Genomic DNA, 12,829 nt, shown 5'->3' with positions numbered 1-12,829 from the left:
AAGTCATGGCTAGTCTGCAAAGGGGGTAGGAATGTGTGCCTCCCTGCTTGTTTATGTACCACATGACTGTAGTATCGTCCGTCTTTATCAGTAGTTGTCCTGGATGCAGTAGATCCTTGAAGGCTGTCAGGGCATTCTGAACAGTTAGCATATCTTTTTGATTGGTATGTAGATGCATTTGGATTGTGGACCATAAGCCCTGAACACATCTTCCTGCCATGTTGGCCCCCCCAGGCATAATCTGAGGCATCTGTTGTCAATGTTTGCCTGGCTGGGGGTACGGTGAATGGCTGTCCCTTGTTGTGGTGACAAGGCCTTTGCCCACCATCGAAACTCCTGTTGTAGGCAGGGAATGAGTGGAATTATTGTTTCCAGGCTGTGGCAATGTTGAGTTCAAACACTTTTTAGATACCATTGTAGTTTCCTCATATGCAGTCTTACATATGGAATTAGCAGAATGCAGGATGCCATGAAGCCCAAAGCCTGCAGAATTTTTCTTGCAGTTAACTGGGTGTTTGTTGAAAACCCTTTGAAATAAGTAGTCAGTTGCCTTTGTTTGTCTGGTGTAAGATAAGCCATCTGGGCAGTTGTATTTAAGCTTGCACCCAGGAATATTATCTCTTGAGAGGGTACAAGTTTTGATTTCTTTTCGTTTACTGTGTACCCTAGGCATGTTAATAATCTTTTTACAAACGCCAAATGCTATTGTAGTATGTTCTTGTTCTTTGCTTGAATAAGGCAGTCGTCCAAGTAAGGATACATTTGTATTCCTCTTTGTCTGCAAAATGCAATTACTGGTGCCAGGCATTTTGTGAAGACCCTGGGCGCAGTAGATAAGCCAAAGGGCAGTGCAGAGAATTGGTAGTGCATTGAGCCAGCTATGAATCTGATTGGCAGAAAAAAGACAGAAAATCCACGCAAGGATGGCCAATCAACGAAGTCCACAAATGTTTCAATTAAAATGCATAGTCCTTTAATACGAATAAAACTTCAACTTGAAAATAAAATGAAAAATAAAAAGCTCAAAACTGTCCCTTGAAGATATCCGATGAGCACTTTCGACTGTTGTCTTCCTCAGATCGTATATGATCTGAGGAAGACAACAGTCGAAAGCGCTTATCGGATATCTTCAAGGGACAGTTTTGAGCTTTTTTTTTTTCATTTTATTTTCAAGTTGAAGTTATATTCGTATTAAAGGACTATATTTTAATTGGAACATTTGTGGATTTCGTTGATTGGCCATCCTTGGGTGGATTTTCTGTCTTTTTTCTGCCAATATTGACTGTTTTTGTGACAGACCACCTTTAGCGTTTGGGAGTTATTTATTCATTTGCAAGCTACGAATCTGAGTTATCTTCTGCATGATTGTCTGATTGGGACATGCAGGTATGCCTCTTTTAGGTCTAAAGTTACAAGACAAGCCTTCGTTGCCCAGCATGGGCAGAAGCTGCTGCAAAGTCAACATTTTGAATTTTGGAATATTCAAGTATGTGTTTAGAATAGATAGGTCCAGTATTGGCCTCCAGGCTTTGTCCTTTATGGGCACCAAGAAAAGTCTTGAGTAGAATCCTTGTCCCTGCTCTTGCTGTGGTACTTGCTGAATGGCCCCCATGTCCATGAGGGATGTAACTTGTTTTTGTGCCTCTGCCCATTGATTTTTTGGAAGGTCTTGCATACCGTTTGGCCTTGGCAGGGTGTGAAAGTGGAACCGGTAACCTTGTGACACTATGTTCAAGACCCATTTGTCCTGGGTGATTAGGTGCCAGTTTTGAGAAAAAAGTGCTAGTTTTCCCCCTAAAGGATCTGCCAGTAGATAAGTGCTTGGCGCTGGCAGGGGGAAGTCATTGGGACTGCGTTCTGTATGGCTGTGACTTGTCTTCTCCACTTTTGGAGATAGAAGCACCCCATTGTTTAGACCTGTATGAGCCTTGGGGCTGGGATCTGCCTCTAGGGCGTCTGTATCTGCCTCTTTCTGGCCTGTCTGACACTGGAAAGGACCAATTCTTTGTAGGCCAGTGTCGGCTAAATCTTGGAGGCTGTACCTGTAAGAAATCATTGACTGTCTGCATAGATTTGGCTTTGTCCTCCATTTTCTTCAACACCTCTTCTGCTTTAACACCAAACAAGGTATCATGCTGTAATGAAGCATCTAGTAATTTTGCTTTAATACGATCAGGCAGATTCTGTTCCTTTAACCAAGCATGCCTCCTAATGACAGAACCCGTAACAGCGGCTCTGCAGGAGGCCTCCAAGGAATCAAAACCACATTGCAGAGTATGCTTTCCAACTTGCTCAGCTGCATGCAACAAATCCTGCATTTCTTTATTTTCTGCACATTCAGAATTTGTCGACATTTTCTGTTTAAGCAGTGACATTATGTATTGCTGATATTTAAGCATATGAAACTGACAATTTAAAGCCCTTATTGCCAAGGTAGCAGAAGTGTAAATCTTTTTGACCCATCTGTCCAATGGCCTGGAATCTCTGTCAGAGGGGGTAGGGTTTTTTGCAGTGGAAGCCTTGACCCCCTTGGACCCTGAGAGAGAGTTTCTGGGTCAGCAGCAGGGTTTTTAAAAAGAAATTTGTGGGAGTCTGGAACCCTGTAGTATCTGTCTGGCTTAACAGGAGCTGGAGGTAAGGAGTCTGGAATCAGACTGGACTCCGAAAATATATCATCTACAATGTCTAGCACAGGTGGGATAGCAAAGGGCCTGTGCTGAGGCAGTAAAAAAAGTCTCTGAGCCTTTTCTTATGATTCTGAATAATCTTGGCCCTCCCAGTGGAAATGCTCCCACACGGTATGCAGTGTTTCCCCAAAAGAATAATCCTCAGGAGGAGAAACTGAGGGGGTAGATTCTTCAGCATCAGAATCCTCATAAGGAGGAAAAGAGTATTGCTGATCAGAAGAGGAATCAGAGGAAATAGAAACCTGATCTGAAGATTCATATTCTATTCCTTGCCTAGGCCTCTTGTCAAGAGGGGGAGGAGAACCCCTGATCAAAGTAATCAGGTCTTCGGCCATTTTGAGCATCTGTTTTTTAGGCATGAAAGCCTGTCCATGGGGCTGCTGTACTTGTTTCTTTGTCTTAAAAGTTGCTTTAGTTTTTGCCTTTGAAGCTGAAGTCATTTTAACATATAATTGTGTAGGTCTGAAAATGCCCTCAGAAGCAGATGACTGCTCAGCGGCTCTGGACCCATCGGAGGTAATGGTTTCAGAAGGTCCAATACCTTGAGTTTCTGTAGGCCTGGTTGACTCCACGTAGGAATCGGTATCGGCCTGTGGCTCTAAAGTAGCGGTCGTCAGGGGCTGCAAATGCGCCTCACTGAGAACCGGCGAATCGGCGACTGGCCTAGAAGAAGCCTCGTTGTTGGTTTTGGACTTCGGATGCCTGTCTTTTTCTTTGCGTTTTTTGTAAACTCCGGGAGTCGGCTGTTCCGACTGCATTATATAATTAAATCATCTGCCAAAGTAATGAAATGCAAAGTCGAACAGACGCTTAATAGTCCGTAGGTTAAATCTAGCACAAAACCGACAACTAGCAACGTCGTGGTCAGGGCCTAGGCAAGGAATACAGTAAGAATGAAAATCCTTATGAGGTATTTGCTTCCCACAAGAAATACAATTATTAACTTTTTCTGACATAGGTCTGGAGCAAGAAAAAAGTTTCCCCAACGGGGTACTTAGCTTTTAATGAAGACTTCGGATCTGAAATTCGAACCTGAAAATCTCAGGAATCGGCCGACCGGCACTTGCAAACTGCTTTTGCTTCTGGCACCGTGCGGCAAGAAAGACTGAAGAAAATGGCGTCGGCTGCATCTTTTATATCACTGGCACACTGACGTCAGGGAGGATGTGATTGCAACTGATGCCGGACCTAGACTTTGGAATTCAGGCCGACTGCGGGTAGCCTGCCAGCAGGATAACCCAATTGTAATGACTGCAACAGTGAAACACGATGAACATTTGCAGCAGTCAAGCTATGAGCTTCAGACTACCCGGGACTGGAAGGGGAATCCCCGATGGGTGCGAAATAAGATCCGAAATCGGATCCAAGGAGGAGCTACCAGATGAGACCACAGACAGGGGACCCAGATCTGGCAAGGCCAGAATGGGACAATGAAAATGATTCTGCTCTCCAACCAAGGAGCCTTCTGTAAAAACTTTGCCATGAGGGGTAACGGAGGATATGCATAAAGAAGACTGGGAGGCCAAGCATGGACCAGAGCATCTCTGGGGGTTTCCCCCAGAGGGGGGATCAGAGCAAAGAAAGTACGGTTGTGTACACTTACCATAAATGTAAATGTTCGAGTGTACTCACTGTTGCAGTCATCACACTTGGGTTACCTGCCTGCAGGTAGCCCTCAGTCAACCTGGATACCAGTGTCTTGGGATTTCTGCGTCGCATGCTGTCGCCTCTTCCATGACGTCAGGTCGTCAGGGGTATAAAACATGCAGCTGATGCCATTACATCAGTTTTTCTTGCCCCAAATGTCAGGAGCCCCCAAAATATGAAGCTATTACATAGAGTGGAACACCTCCAGTAAAAAGCAAATACCCATGCCATGAAGAGGATAGGTAGAAAGGATAGAAAAAGCCAGGGGGCCGGAGGGATGGAAACCAGGACTGCAACAGTAAATACATTTGAACATCTACATTTATGGCAAGTGTACACAACTGTACTATGTTCTTCGTGTTTCACTGTTGCTGTCATCACACACGGGTTGATTCCCAAAGCTGAGGAAGGGTGAAGGCAGTTAAGAAGTGTTAGGGCTGGCTAGCAGGCCTTGTAAGACTGCTGTAGCAAATCCAGCTCTGGATTTAGAAAAAATAGGTAAGTGGTAATGCTTGGTGAAGGTGTGTACAGAACTACAGGTTGCAGCTTCCAGGATGTCCCTGGTAGGGACTCCCCTGAGAAATGCTGTAGAGGTTGAAGTAGGCCTAGTGGAATGAGTTCTGATCCCCTGTAGGGTAGGTTTTCCATGGTGCTTGTAGCAGAAATGGATGCAGTGTGCTATCCATTTAGAAATGGTTTGCTTTGAAATGGCCTTGCTCTCTGCCCCTGTAGCAGCTTGTCAGACATTCTGAAATGTTTAGTCCTGTCAAGGTGGAACCTGAGCTGTCTGTGCACATCCAAGGAGTGCAGGATCCTTTCCCCTTTATTCTGAGGATTAGGGAAAAAGGTTGGCAAATGGATGGATTGCTTTAAAGCCACACTGGATACCACCCTGGGCATAAAGGATGGGTTAGTCCTGAGGGAAACCCTGTCAGCATGGAAAATAATGAAGGGTTCCACAGCCATTAGTGCCTGTAACTCATACACTTTTCTTGCTGAAGCAATGGCTAGAAGTAAGGCTGTTTTCCAAGAGAGGAATTTTAACTCTGCAGAAGAAGCAGGTTCAAAAGGGGAGAAGAGTGAGCTTTTCCAGTACAAAGTTAAGGTCCCAGGCCAGGGTGGGAGCTCCCCTAGGGGCCTTAAACTGTTAGCTCCTCTCAGGAACTGTTTGATGAGAGGGTGAGAAAAGGGAGGTGGCTCAGTATTATAATGAGCTGAGATGGCAGGGGCATGAATCTTAATGGATGAGAAGGAAAGGCCTCTGTGGAGCAGCTCTGCTAGGTAATCAAGGATTTGAGGTAAGGTGGGCACGGATGTGTGCTTTCCTTTAGACTGACTCCATGAACAATATCTTTTCCACTTTTCAGCATAGGATTTCCTAGTACTAGGCCTTCTGGCCTCAAGAATGACGTTCAGCACCTGTTTGCTGAGGGTTGCTGGTGGTGTATTCAGAGAATAAGCCAAGCTACAAGGTTTAGGGTTTTTGCAGCAGTGGATGCAAAATCTGTCTCTCCTGCTGAGACAGCAGGGAAGGTGTATGATGTAGGTGCCAGGGTGGCACTGTTATCAGACTGCTTAGGAGTGGGTACCAGTGCTGGCGTGGCTAGTCTGGGGCAATAAGGATTGCCCTTGGCCTGTCCTGTTTGATCTTGAGTAGTACTTTTGAGAGGAGGAAAGGCATAAGCTGAGAGGTTTTCCTATTTAAAGGATGGGGCATCCACCTTCCAGGCTCTGCTGTGAGGGTTCCTGGTGCAAAATTTGCTGAATTGGTGATTTTGGGGGGAGGCAAAGAGGTCCACCCCCGGTGTCCCCCACCTCTGGTTTAGAGGTTTGAATGAGTTGGGTTCCAGTTTCCACTCGTGGGGGTCCAGTAGATTTCTGCTCAAGTTGTCTGCCAGTGAATTTTGTTTGCCTGGCATGAACTGAGCTTGTAGGTGCACTTGGTTGCTCAAGGCTGTGTTCTACAGGGCCATGGCTAACCTGTAGAGTGGGTAAGAATAAGTTCCCCCCTGCTTGTTTATGTACCACATAACTGTGGTGTTCTGTCATTATCAGGAGCTGTCCTGGAAGGATAAGATATTTGAGGGCTGTCAGAGTATTCTGTACAGCTAGCATCTCTTTTTGATTGATATGCAAGGGAATTTGTCCTGGGCTCCATTTGACTTGAATGCATTTGCCTGCCATGTGAGGCCCCACGCATAGTCTGATGTGTCTGCTGTCAGGGACTGGGTAACGAGGGGTTGAGTGAAAGGAAGTCCCTTGTTGTGGTTGCATGCCACTGCCCGCCAAAGGAACTCTGCCCTTAGACAAGGTATGATAGGAATCACTGTTTCCAGGTCCTGAGAATGTTGACACCAGAGACTTTTTAAGTACCACTGAAGTTCCTCATATGCAGTCTTGCATATGGAATTAGCAGAATGCATGATGCCATGAAGCCTAGGGCTTGCAGTATTTTCCTTGCAGATAGCTGGATTTTGGTGGCCATTAGTTTGAAGTAGTTTGTCAAATAGATCTGCTTTTTTGGAGTGAGGAATGAAATCTGGGAAGTTGTGTTCAAGCTTGCTCCCAGGAATACAATTTTTTGACTAGGCACCAGTTCATAGGTTCATAGGTTAGTACTAAGCTAACTGCCCTTGTGAGTCATTTTAAGCCTAGCCAATTATCCCTTGTGGGACTCAAACCCTGCACCTTGTGTTTGTAAGGCAAACACCTTAACCATTAGATTTCCTTTCGTTGATGGTGTACCCCAGTGAAGTTAGGAGTCTTTTTACAAATGCCAGGTGCTGAAGTAGCAATTCCTGATTGTCCACCTGAATCAGGCATTCGTTCAAGTATGGGTAAATCTGAATATTTCTCCACCTGCAGTATGCAATGGCTGGAGCCAGGCATTTTGTAAATACTCTGGGTGCAGTGGATAAGCCAAAGGGAAGTGCAGAGAACTGATAGAGCATAGAGCCTGCCCTGAAACGTAGATGTTTTCTGCAAGACTCCCTTATGGGGAGGTGCAGATAAGCTTCTTCTAAGTCTAGGGTGACTAACCAGGCATCCTTGGCTAGCATAGGAAGAAGCTGTTGCAGTGTAAGCATTTTGAATTTTGGGACCACCAGAAAGGTGTTGAGAACTGATAGACCCAGGATAGAACGCCAAGAGCTCTCTTTTCTGGGCACCAGGAGCAGTCTGGAGTTGAAACCCTGTCCCCTTTGTTCTACTGGAACAGGTTGAATAGCCCTGATATTGAGAAGGGAATGTACTTGCTTTTGAGCCATTGCCTGCTGGTTTAGAGGAAGGTCTGGCAACCCGCTTGGGGTTGGCAGTGAATGGAAGTAGAATCTGTATCCCTGGGATACAATGTTTAGAACCCATTGGTCCTGAGTAATGGACATCCAGTTTTTTGCATGAAGGGCGAGTTTTCCTCCTAGGGATGCAAGTACTTGAGCATGGCTGGGAAGGATAATTGAAAAGTCATTGTGAACTTTTTCCATAAGGGGGTGGCTTACCACTCCCCGTTTTTGAGGTGGGAGCACTCCATTGTTCAGATCTCTGCATATCCTGAGACTGTAGTCTTGGTGGTCTGTTTCCCCTGGGTTTGGATTGAGAAGGCCTGGAAGGGACTGGAAAGGTCCAGCTTTTAGAAGGCCAATGCCTACTGAACCTAGGTGGCTGCACCAGTAAGAACTCTGACAGTTTGCATAGATTTAGGTTTTTCCTCCATCTTTTTAAGAACTTCTGCTTTTGTGCCAAACAAACGATCCTGATTTAATGGAGCATCTAGTAATTTTGCTTTCACATAGTCTGGCAAGATTTGTTCCTTCAGCCAAGCATGCCTTCTCAGTACAGACGCAGTGACAGCAGCCCTGCAAGATGCTTCTAGGGCAGCAAACCCACACTGCAAAGTATGTTTATTAACTTGGTTTGCAGAATGCATTAACTCCTGTAAATCTTTATTTTCTGCACAATCTGGAAGCAACACCATTTTTTGTTTAATTAGTTCCATAATACGTTGCTGGTATTTCAACATGTGAAACTGGCAATTCAAAGCCCTGATGGCAACAGGTGCAGAGGTATATACCTTCTTACCCCAGCTGTCTAAAGCTCTTGAATCCCTGTCTGAAGGGGTACGTTTTTTGGCTGCAGTAGCCTTAATGCCTTTAGGTCCCTGGGAAATGGTCTCTGGATCCGCAGTAGGATTCTTAAAGAGAAATTTGAGAGAGTCAGGTACTCTGTAGTACCTAGTAAACAAAAAACAGTAGCCAGCAACTGTGAGCTGTATAAACTAATATAATTAGTTACAACACCATACAAAAATGTATAAAATATAATTAGCGGACACTAGTAGCATGGATAGAACACACTGTTATCCCCTCATAAACCTGCAAAAGTGTCCAGACCAATAATCTAACAATGTTCCAATGTTGGAAAAAAAAAACGGCCTTGAAGATGTAAAAAGCTGAAAAAATAGTCAAAAACAACATAGGTTCTGTCCCAAGTTCTTAGTGGAATCCGTGAAGACAGTAACCATTTATAAACATTTGCTATCCCAAAAATTGTTGTTAATGGGTTGGGAGGGTGGCCAAATGGTTAAGGTGTTTGCCTTACAAACTGAAGGTGCGTATAGAAATCCACTTGAACATACTCACAGCTGTAATACAATGGTCGACTGATCGCGCTATGTCGCGCTATATGGAAATGTGTATGTTATAGTAAGTATGAGCAAATTTCCACCAAATAGTCCATGTTAAACACACTAGTTAGCCAAGATGTGCCTCCGATGTCGCTCCAGCCAAAAGAGTCATGTGAAAAGAGATTGAATATCAACCGACTGCAATAAATGATGGAGTCCTAGATTCGATAGGCCCAGTCAATAAGGTTTAGAAACTGAACGAAAAAATTAAATCGCTACATCCCAGTTCTGGATTGTTAAAGATGAAATTCTCAATGGTATAAAAGAAAAAACACAGTGGTTATATCCAGCCAAAATGTGAACTAGAGCTCCAAATATCGTGGAGAATCTGGTACAGATTCTACCCAAACAGCAAACCACAGACGACCAGCAGGAAACAGAATGTGCACTCAAAAGAGAATTCCCCTACACGGAAATAATTGCACGGCTTGAAAATACTTGGTAAACACAAAACAGTAGCCAGCAACTGTGAGCTGTATAAACTAATATAATTAGTTACAAAATAAAAAAAACACAAAAATAACAGACCGGTTTCGGCTATGGTGTTAACCTAGCCTTCATCAGTGTAAATATTCACAACATTTTGAGGTTCTTTATATACATTAACATAATTAGTGATAAACTTTCATTGGTGAGCTCATGAATATTCATCAGTATACAAAGTCATAAATATTCATTAAGACCAGGCTGGCAAAGTCCACCTAATTTTACAATCCATTTCTTTTCTTTTGTATTCAGTTTACTGTGCCACCCAGATTTGTTATATCTGTCTCCAATTATTTTATCTATGATGGTAAAATGAAATCTAGCTGTAGTATGTATAAGAGTGTGTTTATACAAAGCATTGCTCATCCTTTTACATTTTACGTCACTTAGATGTTCTGAAATGCGTAACTTTAGAGGCCTGGATGTTTGTCCTATATAAAATGCATGACAACTACAAGAGGCCATATAAATGATCCAATCCGTGCTGCAATTTGCAAAAAAAACTGATATCATATATCATACTACTATTACTACTGGAGAAATGTTTTGTTTTAAGCACATCTTTACAATGGCTGCAATGGCCACATGGCATGCAGCCAGCCAATTGCTCTCCAGAAATAAGGGTTTGGGTCATATTCTCAATTTAAACAAGATATTGGGCCTTTTTTGACGGGCTTAACAGTAGATCATAGACAACTATATTCCACTGATTCACACGTTTTTTTAGCCAACTTTGTATTTTTCAAAAAATTTGGCACATGTCAAGGGCCATTGTGATACAACTATATTGCAGTCACCATTATTGTTCTAATATGTGGTATTTATTCACAAGTGGATCTGGACGTGGCAAAGTTTTTTGTCAGTAATCAAAGGCTATATATATAAATATTTCTAGGATATATTCAATGCAAGCAGACAAGATTTTTGTATGATTATTCTTGTCAGGGCTGCTTTTAACAACTTAGACTTTGGATACTAAGTTGGATTGGCCATTATTGCCCATCTTTTTTTCTTTAGGACATGGTACTGCATTTTTCAAAAATCTTTTCATTTAAAAATTTTCTTTATCTTTTCCTTTTTTTAAAATTGTTTTTTGGCTAATACATAGTGTGAATCTGTTTTTTGGACATTGGATTATTCTGATTTTGTCTTTGACTTACATTTGGGTCTGTGTGGCTCTCTTATATTTTTTATATTTAAATTTCCCCCCTTTTTTATCTTTTATAATGGATATGAATCGGATCCTGGCTGGGCTTTCTTCTGATAAAGAAGATTTGGGCATTTTTGGAATAGGGGAACGACCCAATGATAACAGTTTCAATACTATAGACAATCCCGAAAACCATTGTGAAAAGCTGTTTCAGCAATTAAACAGAAGTATGAAAACATTAAGGTCCAATGTATGGCATCTTAAATAATTCAAAGCATACATGGCCAAAGGGTTAACTCCCAGGGGGCTTGGAGTCAACATTCAGCCATTTGTACCTGAATTAGATGAACACCTAACCAGCGAATGGTCAACAATACAACAAAATTGTTCCATGAAATTTGTGGAAACATTATCCAGATACTATGAATGCACTACTGATAGGGAAATTCTTAACGTGAGCAAACTATGTGATGACTGTAATCAATACAAGGACCAACTGTTTTTTTTTTTCCACCTTATTGTCTAAACTTAGTTCAGAGTTACTCACCTTTGAACAACTTAAAGATAGGAAACTCAAATAATTCCATAGGGGCCAAACAGACTATGATAAAGGTCGTCCTTTTCAACATACTACACGTCAGGTTTGAAGGTGGTTATCAAAAACTTAATACCACGCCCAAACGTAAACGTCCCAAGTCTATCCTTAGGAAACGCAACACATACACTGACTCATCGGGGGGGGGGGGATCCTCTTCTGGTACAGATTTGGACATACAGCAAACCTCAGATTCGCTCACCCCCAAATGTAACAACAGTGTGGCCCCTTTAGGCCTTAAAAGATTGGAGGCAGGAAACATCAAAAAAATAAGAAGTTTGGGAGGGTCCAATGGAACTGTTGACAAACAAATAAACCAATATGCTAGAACAAATGTACTAAATATTTCTGATGTAACATTATCTGACTCACAAACTGCTTTGTTAAATAAAGGTCTTTCTTTTATACCTGTTTTTTTTGTTCCAGAAGATACATTTGCACATGATGTAACAGCATTTTGTAGATTGTTAAATTTAAAATTGTATTTTCATGATACAAAACAGGAAGATGTTGCTGCTGACAATTTTAAATACTACAAATCCACCTTTGCCCCACCCATGCATCCTAGTGTGAGTCTCTTCCAAAATAGTGTTCTCAAATATCTACACTTCACTTTGGGTATGACTCACCCTAAATCTAATAATCTCTCAAAGACAGATATGTCAACTTTACAGAAGCTCATTAATAACAAACATTTGGTTATTATTTCTGCAGACAAAGGTGGTGCTGTGGTAGTTATGAACTGGACCCAATATGATGCTGAGGCACACAGACAGTTAGAAGATGCCAGATATTACACTAAAATGCCTCTTGATCCAACACTTATGTTTAAACAACAAATAGATGCATTTTTGGATTCGGCAGTTGAAAATGGCATCATCACTCCAAATACAAAAAGTCATCTCTCTATATCTGATCCTAATAGCCAATATATCTATTTTCTGCCCAAAATTCATAAATATCTTTTGTATCCTCCAGGTAGGCCAATTGTGGCAGGTCATGGTTCTCTCACTGAACCACTTTTGGAGTTTCTAACCAAACATCTCAAACCATTGTTGAGATGGGTAAGATCTAGAATTCAGGATACCACAGAATTTTTAGGCATCATAAATGAGATGCAAATTGAAGATCATCAGTTGTTATGCACCTTGGATGTTAGTGCATTATATACTAACATTCCACATTGGGCAGGGCTTGATGCCACAGAATATTGGCTATACAAATCAGAATTATACAAACCTGGTTTCAACACGTTTCTTATATGCCTAACTGAACATGTTCTCACTAAAAATGTGTTGTTCTATGGAAAACAATGTTATCTTCAAATACGGGGCACTGCAATGGGTGCATCATTTGCCCCGATATATGCAGATCTATATATGGCATACATAGAAGAACAAATTATCTATGATGTTACACACAACATATATCTAATGGAAACTGATATTTGGCGTAGATATCTGGATGATTGCTGGATGGTGTGGAGATCTGATGTAGAATACTTGATGGAATTTGTTGAATACCTTAATGAGAACAAATGGGGTTTACACTTTACCATCAATTATGACCAACACAAGATCACA

The 12,829-nt window shown here is 42.1% G+C and overlaps 1 protein-coding gene across 3 annotated transcripts in view; it reads right to left on the bottom strand.

The window, feature by feature from the left end:
- PDS5A (PDS5 cohesin associated factor A) overlaps positions 1–12,829 on the bottom strand; it is a 4,482,835-nt gene that overhangs the window by 2,186,654 nt on the left and 2,283,352 nt on the right. The gene's annotated exons all lie outside the window — the stretch shown is intronic.

Source organism: Protopterus annectens, chromosome 2.part1, assembly GCF_019279795.1.
Source record: "Protopterus annectens isolate FY-2018-M chromosome 2.part1, PAN1.0, whole genome shotgun sequence".
Taxonomy (NCBI): Eukaryota; Metazoa; Chordata; order Ceratodontiformes; family Protopteridae; genus Protopterus; species Protopterus annectens.
The sequence above is the reverse complement of the archived record's forward strand: the minus strand, read 5'-3'. Positions and strand labels throughout refer to the sequence as shown.